This window comes from Pteropus alecto, unplaced genomic scaffold (genome assembly GCF_000325575.1).
Source record: "Pteropus alecto unplaced genomic scaffold, ASM32557v1 scaffold42, whole genome shotgun sequence".
Lineage (NCBI taxonomy): Eukaryota > Metazoa > Chordata > Mammalia > Chiroptera > Pteropodidae > Pteropus > Pteropus alecto.
This window is the reverse complement of record NW_006434825.1, coordinates 2,831,136-2,842,781: the sequence shown is the minus strand read 5'-3', so window position 1 is coordinate 2,842,781 and position 11,646 is coordinate 2,831,136. Positions and strand designations below refer to the sequence as shown.

The 11,646-nt window shown below is 42.6% G+C and overlaps 1 protein-coding gene across 1 annotated transcript in view; it reads left to right on the top strand.

The window, feature by feature from the left end:
- WWOX (WW domain containing oxidoreductase) overlaps nt 1-11,646 on the top strand; it is a 908,680-nt gene that overhangs the window by 570,547 nt on the left and 326,487 nt on the right. The gene's annotated exons all lie outside the window — the stretch shown is intronic.

The following is an 11,646-nucleotide window of genomic DNA, read 5'->3' as shown; positions in this document are numbered from 1 at the left end:
ACCCCAACTGAAGTGGCTCGTAATATCAAGTGTGGAAGAGGGTGGGTATGTAAACTAGATTTGCTCCCCTCTGAAGAAAAAAACTATATTAAGACTTTCTTTTCAGAGACAAATCATCTTACGCAGGAGGAAAAAAAAAAAAAAACCTCCATAGAAAAAGACAAATGACAGCACAAGATCCAAAAAGACAAGTGCTCCGTCATTTTGTCATAATGCCAGAAGAGACAGTAATGCAGTGTGGACTATGCATTCAGACAGTTAGAAAATGTCACAGGCAGAGCATGGGCTTCCAATGCCAGAAGCCTATGTGGTGAACCTAGGACATATCAAGGGGCTTTCTTGATTTTCAGAAACCTGTTCTGTATTTCAGAGGCTGATAAAGAAAGGGACAGGCAGGCCATATGCTAGTGTGAAGATTTGTCTTCTCTCATCTTCTGAATTTCAGAGGAATGCATATGAACAACTGATTAAAAAGTGTGAATGGAGTTTGGTAATTCACAATCTAAGAAAATTAGCGTTCTGTGACACTCTGAGTTGAGACATACCTATGTGTACACACATGCTCACTAAGTCCACATACAGGTGTATATTTTTAAAGAATTCCAAAATTGCCGATTAATTCCAGATCCTCTATTCTCTCCTGATTCACAGATACCTGGGTTGGATTTTCTACTTGGGAGAATTATATTTGCTAGTTCATTTATGCCCCTAGAATGCCATTTAGAAAGTATCATTGTGTATGTTCTCTATACCCGCTACCTTTTCTTCCTTCCTTTCCCTCTTCCCTCCTCCCCTCATACTCTCCTTCTCTTCCTTCCTTTCTTTCTTCCTTTCACTCCTTTTTATATCCTTTTACATTTTTTGTTTCCTTTTAAATTTATGCTAAATTCTATTGTCTCCATCATGTTGTAGAAGAATAGTGAGATATGTGTATGGTTTTTGCTTTTTGTTGTTGTTGTTGTAATTTGTATACACACCTTTTTTCCCCATAATTAGTTGATACTTAGTTTTTTGGGTTTTTTGTTTTTTTGTTTGTTTCAGAAAAAAATTTGTCTTCTCAAATTTACCTTTACTGTTGCTTCTGATTTTTGGTATTTTGCTGCCATAGAGTCACCCACTTCCCAAAGATATTTCAGGCCCTAATATAATAAACCTTTTTATTGAATTTTTCCCTTTTCTTTTTTATTGCCTCTTAAACTATATGTATATAGCCCTTTAAAGAACACTCCGATTTTTGAGTCTGAGGATCAGTCTCCATGCTTTCTTTAATACCTTTCAAGTGTTAGATTAATAACATTTTTATAAGGTGGTGACCAGAACGGAGTTTGATACTTGAGCTAAGTTTTGCCACTGTTCATGATAATCTATTCTAATTTCCGAGGACACACATTTTGTCCTGGTTAAGAGATATAATTATGCCCGCATTACTCTGCTGTGCTTGGCTTTGCTCTATGCATATGTGAGTGGGTATGTGTGGGGGGCTTGCTGTGTGAGTGTGTGTGTCCGCAGTAATCCCAAGGTTGTACCAACAACAGCAGAAGACTTCCTTTGAGATCAGTCGTTTTTATTCGGTATTTGTTTTCTACTACACAATACCTGTTGCTTTCTCTTTGTCTCCATTAATTTTGTTTGTCATATGTCAGACCAGGATGAGTGAGGCACATTCACATGTAGCTCATTTTATTTTTTTTCTTCCTTCCTTAGTCACCACCTCTGCTAATTTCAGGCAGTCAGCACATTTGGCAAGTTCATAGCTGCTTGCTTGAGCGAGTCATTAATCTATATTAGAAAAGGTAGAGCCCCAATTCTAACCTTCCTAAGGCTGGCCTGCCCCCACCCCGCAATCTGTAGGTTATTTTATATCTCCCTTGGTTTAGGCACCTGTTGTTTTTTATATGAGTTTTCTCTTTCTCTTCTTGCTTGAATATCTGCATTTGATAACACCACCTTGGCACACCGCCTTAAGTTTTCTGTGCCCAAAAGAGCTCCCTAACCGAAGATCATCAGCTTGGCTGGTCTATTCCCTGAGGGCCAGTGGAGCTAGTTACTGGGAAGCCATTCCGGTTCTTTCTCCCAGAGAATTTCAGCAAAAATGTGCCTCTACTTTGTGTGTTTTTAAGGCATTAATTTTTCATCTTTCTGGAGTTTAATTTCCCCTGTCCATCTTCCTCCTTTTTATCCTCCCATTGAAATATCTCTTTTTACCCCTAAAAAAACTTTTGCCCCAAAAGGAACTTCGTTCAAAAATATTTTACTTATTTAAATTTATAATTCTTAGATCAAAAATATTTTACTTATTTAAATTTATAATTCTTAGATCTCTCATGTCCCATTGTGAAATAAAACTACCACAATATGACTTCTTAAAAAAAAAAAAACTTTAAAATAAACCTATATTTCAAAATCTTGGCTTTTCCATGTATGTATAAAACAAAAGGAGTTGTGGCCATGGATGGATAAAAGTGTCAGTGCTCTTCGCTAACAAATGTGATTTTGGGGTGTGCACTCTATAGATTACATCCATTTCTTCCTATGGAATCGCATACCACAGACCTGGAAGAAACCAGAGATAAGATCTAGGCTAGGGATTTCCAAATCAGATCTTACTGGGAGAAGAGACACCTGATGTGGCATGCCAATATATAAAACATCACAGCCAGTGCCTCTTGGTTGATAGAGGGGAAGCATGGGCAATGTGCTTCCCACTTGACCTCTCATTTGCCCTTGCAATAGGACCCATAAGGCCCCCTAAGGCCTCTTAGAGTATGATTTATGCACGGGTTATCTTAGCCCCCTCCCGCTCCCTCCGACCCCGCCCCATTGTCCCAGGAGGCTCACCTCAATGGATTCTCTTGCCCTCTCATCCTCAGGCCAGATTTAGCAATGATGGCCACTAACAAGAATTCAGAACAAAGCAAAGTTAGGCTATTCGGTCCCCAGGCTTGCTCCCCACAGGATGGGACATCGGTAGAAGGATCACCATTCATCTGTCAAGGGTGGGGAGTTCTTTCTACTGTACTAACCCCAGGATACTGCACTAAATCTCACTGGTTCCTTAGACCCTACAATGACCTTCTCAAACAGTGCCTTCATTAAAAGCTCCTCAAATTACCCATTTAGAGTGTGCCATCTGTATCCTGCCAGGACTCTGACCGACAGGTAGAGTTTGAAACCTCATATCATGACTATTTCCTTGCCCAATGCATAAACTTTCATCCAAAACACACATTTATGGGGGTGGAGGGAGAGTCTAAAAGAAGACATCTGCTGAGTTATGGCTCCTTTTCCTTCCCTTGGGTTTCTAGCCTCTCCTTTCTGTTCTTTTAAAGATAACTGGAAAGGAGCTAAAGAGCTAGATGTGCAACTGTCAGTCTGAGGCCAAGGGCAGCTGTAGGCAGACCTCTCTGCCCATGTTTAAATGACCCTCATCCTTCAGCTTGGCTGCCTACAAGTCCATGCTCGCATCTGGCTGTAACCTTGAGAATGACTTTGAAGATTCCTTCAAGGCCCAGAGGCTCTCCCCAACCCACTCACTGCCCCTGCTCTCTCTCAGATGTTCCTAAGTCTCCTGGGTGACCTTGTGTGTCCTTCCAGAGATATTGCTCAATCATCCTGGAACAGTAAGGCCATGGGGTGCCAGGCAGAACATGGCAGAAATATCCATGTGTGTGTTCTGCCTTTCCCCCATGGAATCCCCCAGGCTTTAATGGAAATACTCCTTGAGATGAAGGCAGAATCCACTATTTGTTGTTTTAATCAAATCCTGAACTTGACCCCTTCAGATAAACCCTTAGATATTGACTAGATATAAAATGTGGGATACTGGCTAGGTCCAGGAGGCAAGAGAAAGAGGGTAGCCTCTTCCCCTCCAACGTCTGAGTTCCCAAGAAATAAAACTATATGAATGCTCACTTCATTTCTCCTAATATATCAAGGACTCCAGATGTAAGCTCATTGATAGTCTTGGTGTGTGCTTCAGTATTTGTGCTTTTAATAGATATTGCAAGTGTGTTTAATGTGAAAATAGAAACGAAGGGCTCTTAAAAGAGCTTACTCAAAATCTTGCCAATTACTGAAGTCTACCAGACAAGCAGGAGCCACTTTTTTTTTTTTTTTTGATACAAGGGGGGAAAATGTTTCCACAAAAGCCAGGCCCTTTGTCTTTAAAAATATTCATCTCTTGGGTACTGAATTATAATAGTAAATACAGATGCAGCTGTGTCACATTAAAAGACAGCCAAATTCAGTACAATGTTCAGGGCACTGTTATGTCACTTTAAAATGTATAGTGTCATCTAAAAATGGTACTGGCTCTGATTTTGCAGCTCTATGTTTGGTTTCCCAAGAAGGTAATCTTTAAGTCAAGTGTCACTTAGTGCCAATGCGCTCATCTGTGTAATCTATTTTAGCTTCCAAAGTTTCTCATCACCTGGTTACAAACATTTGAAGGCAAAAAGTAACCAGGATTCCATTGCAGTCCCAAAGTAAGTTATTATAGCTAGAAGTGAATGAATAAATAACTTGGGCCCAAGCCATTGCCCAGGCCGGTCCTTAGCTGGCTTTGAGTCTGAGCAACTAGTTGTTTCTGATCCCAGTCTGAAGTAACTTTGTGGAAATGCAAAGGTCAAATTGGCCATAACCCTCTGTAGCCCCTAGTGGACCTAAGGAATTAAAAGTTGCTTAAACCTTTTTCCCGTTGCCAGTTTTTCTTAAACATTAACTTCATTTCATTTTTTTTTTTTTTCCAACCATGATTTGCAAAGAATAGCGAAGCTTAGCCAACTGCAATTTCAAAGTATTGCCTCTTAAGCCCAGGCCAAGTGTGTAGACTTGATAGAATTCTGATTAATGCATCTTATTACATTAATTTTCGGAGGAACCCGAAGGCATTTCTCCTCTTCCTAGTGCAGCCTGGTCTGCCAAAAGCATTTGTCCACTTAAAGAGCTAATGTCCTCAGCTACCAACAGCCATAAAACTGAATATCTTTTTTTTTTGTTGGCTTCTTTAGATGCGCAGAAGGCACAGTACAAAATAGATATAGAACTTGGCTGAACTTTGCTTCAAATTTGCCAATCAAAACTCACAAACTTATGCCAAGTTGGCTACAAAACCTCTTACTTGGAGCCAGCACTAATTATGTCAACAAAGAAGTTCAGGTTTAGCCCCTGTCAAGTCCTGCACTTGTGGGCGTCCGGAATGAGAAGTTTGTGTGTATGAAATGGGCCCCACTCCGACAAGCTCTGTCCTCTCCCAGCGTCCTCCTAAAACTCGGAGGAAGCCCCAGCCTTCTGCTCCTCTGGACCATGCCTCTCCACCCTTTGACTTGGATGAAAAGGGTCTGCAGGCAGTCAGATCACCCCAGTGAAAGGTTTTCTGACAAGGCCAAGCCTTCTTATCATCATAGTTTTTGTTCGTTTGTTTGTTTTGTTTTGTTTTGTTTTTTTAAAAAATGAGAAACTTTCTCATTGAGTTTTTCCAGGGAGCCGACTCTGAGAGGAAGTTCATCCTGTAGAACTTTTCTTAGGGTTGCCGCCCGTGGAATGAAGCTGGTGTGGGCACAGGGAGAAATTGAGCTGACAGGCAGCTGAACAGGCATCTCAGCCAACCTCATGGAGAGCTCTGGAGCTAACAGGGCCCGTCAGAGTGTCAACTCCATTGAGTTAATGTACCTAGGCCCTTATGTGCCTGCTTTGATTAAACATTGGGTGGACTGCCCCAGGAAGAATGTGACTCTCTGAAGTTCATGCACACCTGCAGGGGTTGACACCTGAAGGTCCTGTGCCTTCCTGGAAGGGAGCTCTAAGTCACACCAGTGTCTACTTACTTTCCAGCATGTACACATCACAGCTCCTGCCCTATGCTTTCTTCTACTCCAACCTTCCCACACCATCACCAATTACAGCACACAAAACTCTCTTCTTTGGCTTAGGGTTGCTGTGAGCTGTTCTGTAGCCTTGATGACTCAGGCGTTAAAGCACGGTATAAAGCCCTGGGACAAGAAAGACCTGGATTCGCTTGTTGTCTCAACTGTGTAATTAGCTTTCCAGACAACTCATTAACTGTTAAGGGCCTTAGTTTCTTCTTCTCTAAAATGGAGCCAATCATACTTAATTTCAAGGGTTGCTTAAGTCTAAGTGAAGATATTGGCATAAATTCATTAGCATGGAGAGAAGGAATATAAAGTAGAGGTTAAACGTGTGGGTTAAAAGCAGAGTCAGAACCTAGGCTGGCATCTCTTTCCTTAGTTGAATGTTTCTGGGCAAGTCATTTAATCTCTCTAATCCTTAGTGTGCTCAGCTCTAGACTGGAGGTTTGTGAAAATTAAATGAAAATCGTAGTGGTGAAGGGCTTAGCGGTGTACTTGGCCCATAGCCCTCAATTGTTCATTTCATAACTAGCGTTCACTCTCCTTCTGCATCCCCATCCAGTGGGCTGGCCTCTACAGGTTCAGTTCACTCCTCTTGCATCTTCTCAGCCTTCTCTGATTCTTGGCTAGGATGAGCCAAGCTCGGCAGGACAGTCATTGTAATGAGTGATTCAGTTAACCACCATTTATTTGTATCATTGAATGTCTTCGGTTACCCCAATGTGCTCGAGAGCCACCAGGCCCCAACATTTTCATCCCTAAGTGAAAGCGTAGAGGCATCTCTGATGTGGTTCAGGGTTCAGGCTTTTGAATCAGTGAGACTTGAACTCAACCCTGGGTTTGCAACTTCCTAGATAGACCGGTTATTCTTTTTGCTCTTTGGTATCAACATCTGTAAAATGGGGATGATAATGTGGCGGAAACAAAATAATGCAAGTAAGGTCTTTTTCTTATTAATCTTTTACTGTCGCCTTCATCATTCCTTTGACTCCTGTGAGCACCTGTTGAAGGCCTGGTGCTCTGGGAGGCACTCAAGACACACACAGACCCTGCTGGCAGGAGATATATGAGAGAAGACCCCAGCTAGTTGAGCCTAAGTCTCAAGATAATGCAAGAACTGTTATGACTGCCTTATGGCCAAAAAGCCGAGTGTACAGCTCAAGAATGTTCTTTCCCACACGAGACCTGAAGCTCTGGACACCACAGACTTTGCACACCTCAGACTAGTGTAAGCAGTGCCATCAGGGGGCTGGAAATAATGATGGAATCAGATAAGACCCATCGGGATATTGTCTGGGGACACCTTGGTGTTCCTAAATCATATTTCCATCCTTAAAAATAATGTTCCCTACTGGTGACCAGAGAAGTTCTACTTGGACCCTTCGCATTAGTAAAGTTGACCATTGACTGCCAAGACGATCCAGGCAGCTTTTCTTGGAATCGGTGGGGCAGGCTCTGGGTTAGTGCACCCTCAGCGAAAATGAAAAGACCAGGCCTTTCCTCAAGAAGTTGCCTCGCGTTTTCACATAAACCACACTGCCCGTTTGGATTTCCTAGGGCTGCCGTAACAAATCACCACAAACTGGGCCACCCAAAACAACAGAAATTTACTGTCTCACAGATCGGGAAGCCAGAAGTGCAAAATCAAGGTGCTGGCAGGGTGGACTCCCTCTGTCCCATGCCCTTCTTCTAGCTTCTGATGGTTGTCAGCAACCCTTAGCGTTCTTTGGCTTATGGAAACATCACTCTAATCTTTGCCTCCATTCTTACATCACCTTCATTTCTGTGTCCCTGTGTGTCCTTTTCAGTCACTTATAAGTACAGCACTCAATGGACTCACCCTAATCTAGTATTGTCTCATCTTGATCCTTACCTTAATTATCTCTGCAAAGACCCTATTCCCAAACATAGTCACATTCTGAGGTTCTGGGTGAACATGAATTTAGGGAAATACTATCCAACCCACTGCAGTGCTTTGCACACACGTGGGTCATTTGTCTTAGCCTTAATCCTATGTGTCTTCTACGTGTCAGGAATTGCGGTTTAACATCTACCTGCCCTTCCCCCATAGTGAGCCTCATCTTTGCCTGATGAGCAGAAAAATGACAAAAGCGAGGAAACTGAGGCCCAGATATGTAGACTGACTCACTCTAGGTTACACAGCTAAATCAAGATGGAGGTGGGTTGAAAGCCAGCCAAACCAGCTATGTCTGGCCTCTAGTTTATCCTTCCTCCGTCCACTCCCCACTTGGCTTCTCATTTTGAAATCCCAAAGACAAATAAAGTAAATGAACTGCAGGATTGTGAAATGTCGTGGTCCTCCCCTTTGCCCATTGTATAATCTTAGCAGCAACCAGAATGTTTCCTGTGCCGTTTCCAGGAGGGTTGTTCATTTCCTGTAGGGTCATAGGGTCAAGCTCAGGTGACTGACAGTATTTTTTTTATACCCATATGTTTACCATGTTTATACCTTTTAAAGATGCCTTCAGGAAGCACCGAGGCATGTGGCATTTCACATGTGAAGAAAAGAAGCCTGGAGAAGCTAAGTTGCTTACTAGGATTGAAACCCAAGTTTCTCTATTTCTAAAGCTGGACTGAATTTTTGAGAAAATGCAAAGAAAGTACCTGACCAGTCCGAGACACAAAATAGATGCTCAGTAAATACCATCTAAGATTCAGGGCTTCTGAGTCCAAAACGAATCATCCCCATCTCCAGCTAGAATCTTAAATATTAAAATAAACTCTTTGGTGTCTTAAAATCTACTTGAAACAACTAAAATTCCCACCTCCAGCTAGAATTTTCAATATTTTGGAAATAAAACCTTCAGAGTCTAGACATTTACCAGAACCAGGAAGCACAGATTTCCAAGTGGACAGCATATTGTTTTCAATCCTTCCATCACTTTTCCTCCTAGAGGAAATAATAAAATGCATTGCAGGGCCAAAGCTTTTTATAGGACATCATCATTGTTGAACAGACACTTAGCATATTTAAGCTGGAATCCAAGGGAACAAGAATGTTGGGAGAGATTCCCAAGGAAGCCTGTTTTCTCTTCAAGGATGTAATCAAACTGCAAAGTAATTCCTAACAGGCAGCCATTTGTGAATTAGGAAGGAAGGGAAAAAAGGTTACTAAAAAGGAACATCACAAGGGAGCTCGATTAAGCAAAAGGAAACTGGCAAAAGAGAAAAGAGGCTTGCATGTTGTTTGTAAATTTGCGAATAAATTCTGTTAAAGAAATATTGAATTCATATTCAACTTGAAAAACAGGGAAAAGCCTTTTATTGCCTGCTTAGAAGTTTGAATACACTTTCAGTAGCTCTTCGTTATCTCAAATTAAATCTTAAATGGAGCTTGTGGTTCTGTGAATTAATACTCTGGCCTTTCAGCCCTGCTGCTGAGGTCATTCAAATCTAATGGTGGAAATGGTCACAGGGTCAGCCCTTGGTCGGTACTGTATAGAAATGCCTTAATGATGCCGGCAGATGTTTGTATTCTGCAGCTGGGGTGGCTGGGCAGTGCGGTCTTAGGTAGGGGAGGGGCTTGGTAATCACATTATTGTATCAGCAGCCTGTGTGAATGAGGAAGTCAGAATCCCAGGCCATCCCACGATTCCATGCTGAATTTGGAGGCAAGTGCTTCCCAAAGCAGAAAGATGTAAGGGAAGCCATTATCACCCGCATGTTTTCCATGGTGACCCACATCTCGGGGTGCCACAGAAGGAGATGGGTCACCTGCCTGCATCATTGCTTGCATCATTCTAGAGATATTCCATTCTTTCAGTAAATGTTGAACAAAGCCCTCATCTGGGGTCTAACAGACATTATTCTGTAAAACAGCCCAGCCTCTGGTATCATGGAGTTTACATAAAGTTTACACAAAAGTTCGTATATATCCCTGCAATGCTGTGCATTTTAAGGATGGCTGAGAGCACGCTGACGTGAAATATATAAGAACACAGACTTTCAAGGAATTCCTTGACTTTGCTCTTTCTCTTTCTGCCACAGTCTTCTTTTTTCTTTAAGTAGCATCATGGAGCACTCACTACTGGCAAGACATAGAGCTATGTTTTTCAGTTATAGTCCTATTTAGGACCAGCCAGCCAAGTTCAAGTGATTTCCCCACCATTTTATAGATAATGGAAGGGAAGTCAGAGAGCTCATGGTAAATAGCTTTGTCAGGGGACGTGACCTCAGGTCTCTCTGGTCACAAAACTGCCATCCTTTCCAGGACCCCAGCTTGCCTTTTGGGGATGGGAGGGTGCAGAGAGGCTGCAGCAGATTTATCTGCAAAGCACATAAGCATCAATGGAAGGTGTAAATAAGTGAAAAACTGAATGGCTGATCCTCTGAAACAGTGAGAGCTGACACTAGTCAAGTAGTGGTCATGGGCTAGGCTCTGTGCGAAGGGCTTTACACACATGACATCGGGGCAGCCTTTGAAGGGGAAGCATGGCGGTCAAGCCCATTTTACAGATGAGATAGTAAAGGTCAGTGGCATAAACTCACTGAGCAAGTGAGGGAGCTGAGGTTCTGTGTGACTCCAGGGCCCAGTGTATAATTTCATAGACACCGCCCACCCCACCCCATCCGCTTCTCCACATTTTTCTCCAGCACATTTCTGGCTCCCTTTTCTGGCAGGGAGACTTGAGTGTTTGGAGGACCTGGAAAGGTGAGGTCTAAGAGGACAAGTAGAAACCAGTTTAGAACTTTAGGACAGGAGCCAAGCACACCCCCGCCTCCTTGTTGAGAGTGGGCTCTGGGCAGATATATGGATCAGAGTGAGGGGCCTGGGCTGGCCGACATGATGGGGACAGAGTTGCAGTGGAAGCTGTCAGGTCACGAAGGGAATTAGCTTCTGGATGTCAGTAGGTGCAAATTGCTGCAGGCGCTGGCGACTGGGAGCACTGGTGTCTCTATTAACTCCTCAGGCCATGAGGCCTTAATGACACCCCTGTCAACAGTGCAAGAGGCAGCTAGTGACAGTGGGAAAGAGGGTTGCCAGCTAATATAATCTGAATACCCCACCAGGAGCTTGGGGCCTAGGGACGCCAAGGGCTGGCTCCGGCTCCCTGTCACAGTGACAAAGATGATGACAATAAAAGAGCAGCCTCCAGAGAGGAGTGTTGACCCTGGGGCCAGGTCAGAGCTGGGATGCAAAACATAAAATTACCCCCGTGAGTGGAGGCGGCTTGGGGTGAGAGAGAAGCGGGAAAGGGTAGGACTAGCATTTAGGCGACACCTGCACTGACATCATCATCGTCTTCAGAACTGTTATCTGCAGTCTGCGGAGTATCTACAATATACCCAGCACTGCACTGGGTACTTTTCATTATCATTAATATGTAATTATGTATAATAATTTAATTTATAACAGTACATCTTATTTATTAAGGTCCTACTATGTGACAAATACTATTAGATATTTATTATTATGTATTAATAATAAACAATACAATTCATCACTATGTGCCAAATTCCTCGCTGTTTTTTATTAACTATACTATATTGTGTGCCAATGATGCGCCGATTACCTTTTATTAATTGTTGTTACCATTATCACCTCTAAACTCCTAATCCTGACAAGTGAGTCCTCTCATAATTTCTATTTTACAAATAGGCAATCTGGGATTCAGAGAGCTGGATTTGAAACCAAGCGATAGAGATACTCATGCCTCTGCCCTTCGAGCAGCATTTCTGAATCCTATGTGCATACTTTCTTTTAATCCTAAAATGTAGCCGTGGTTCTCTCCATTTCATAGGTGAAGAAATCAAGAGC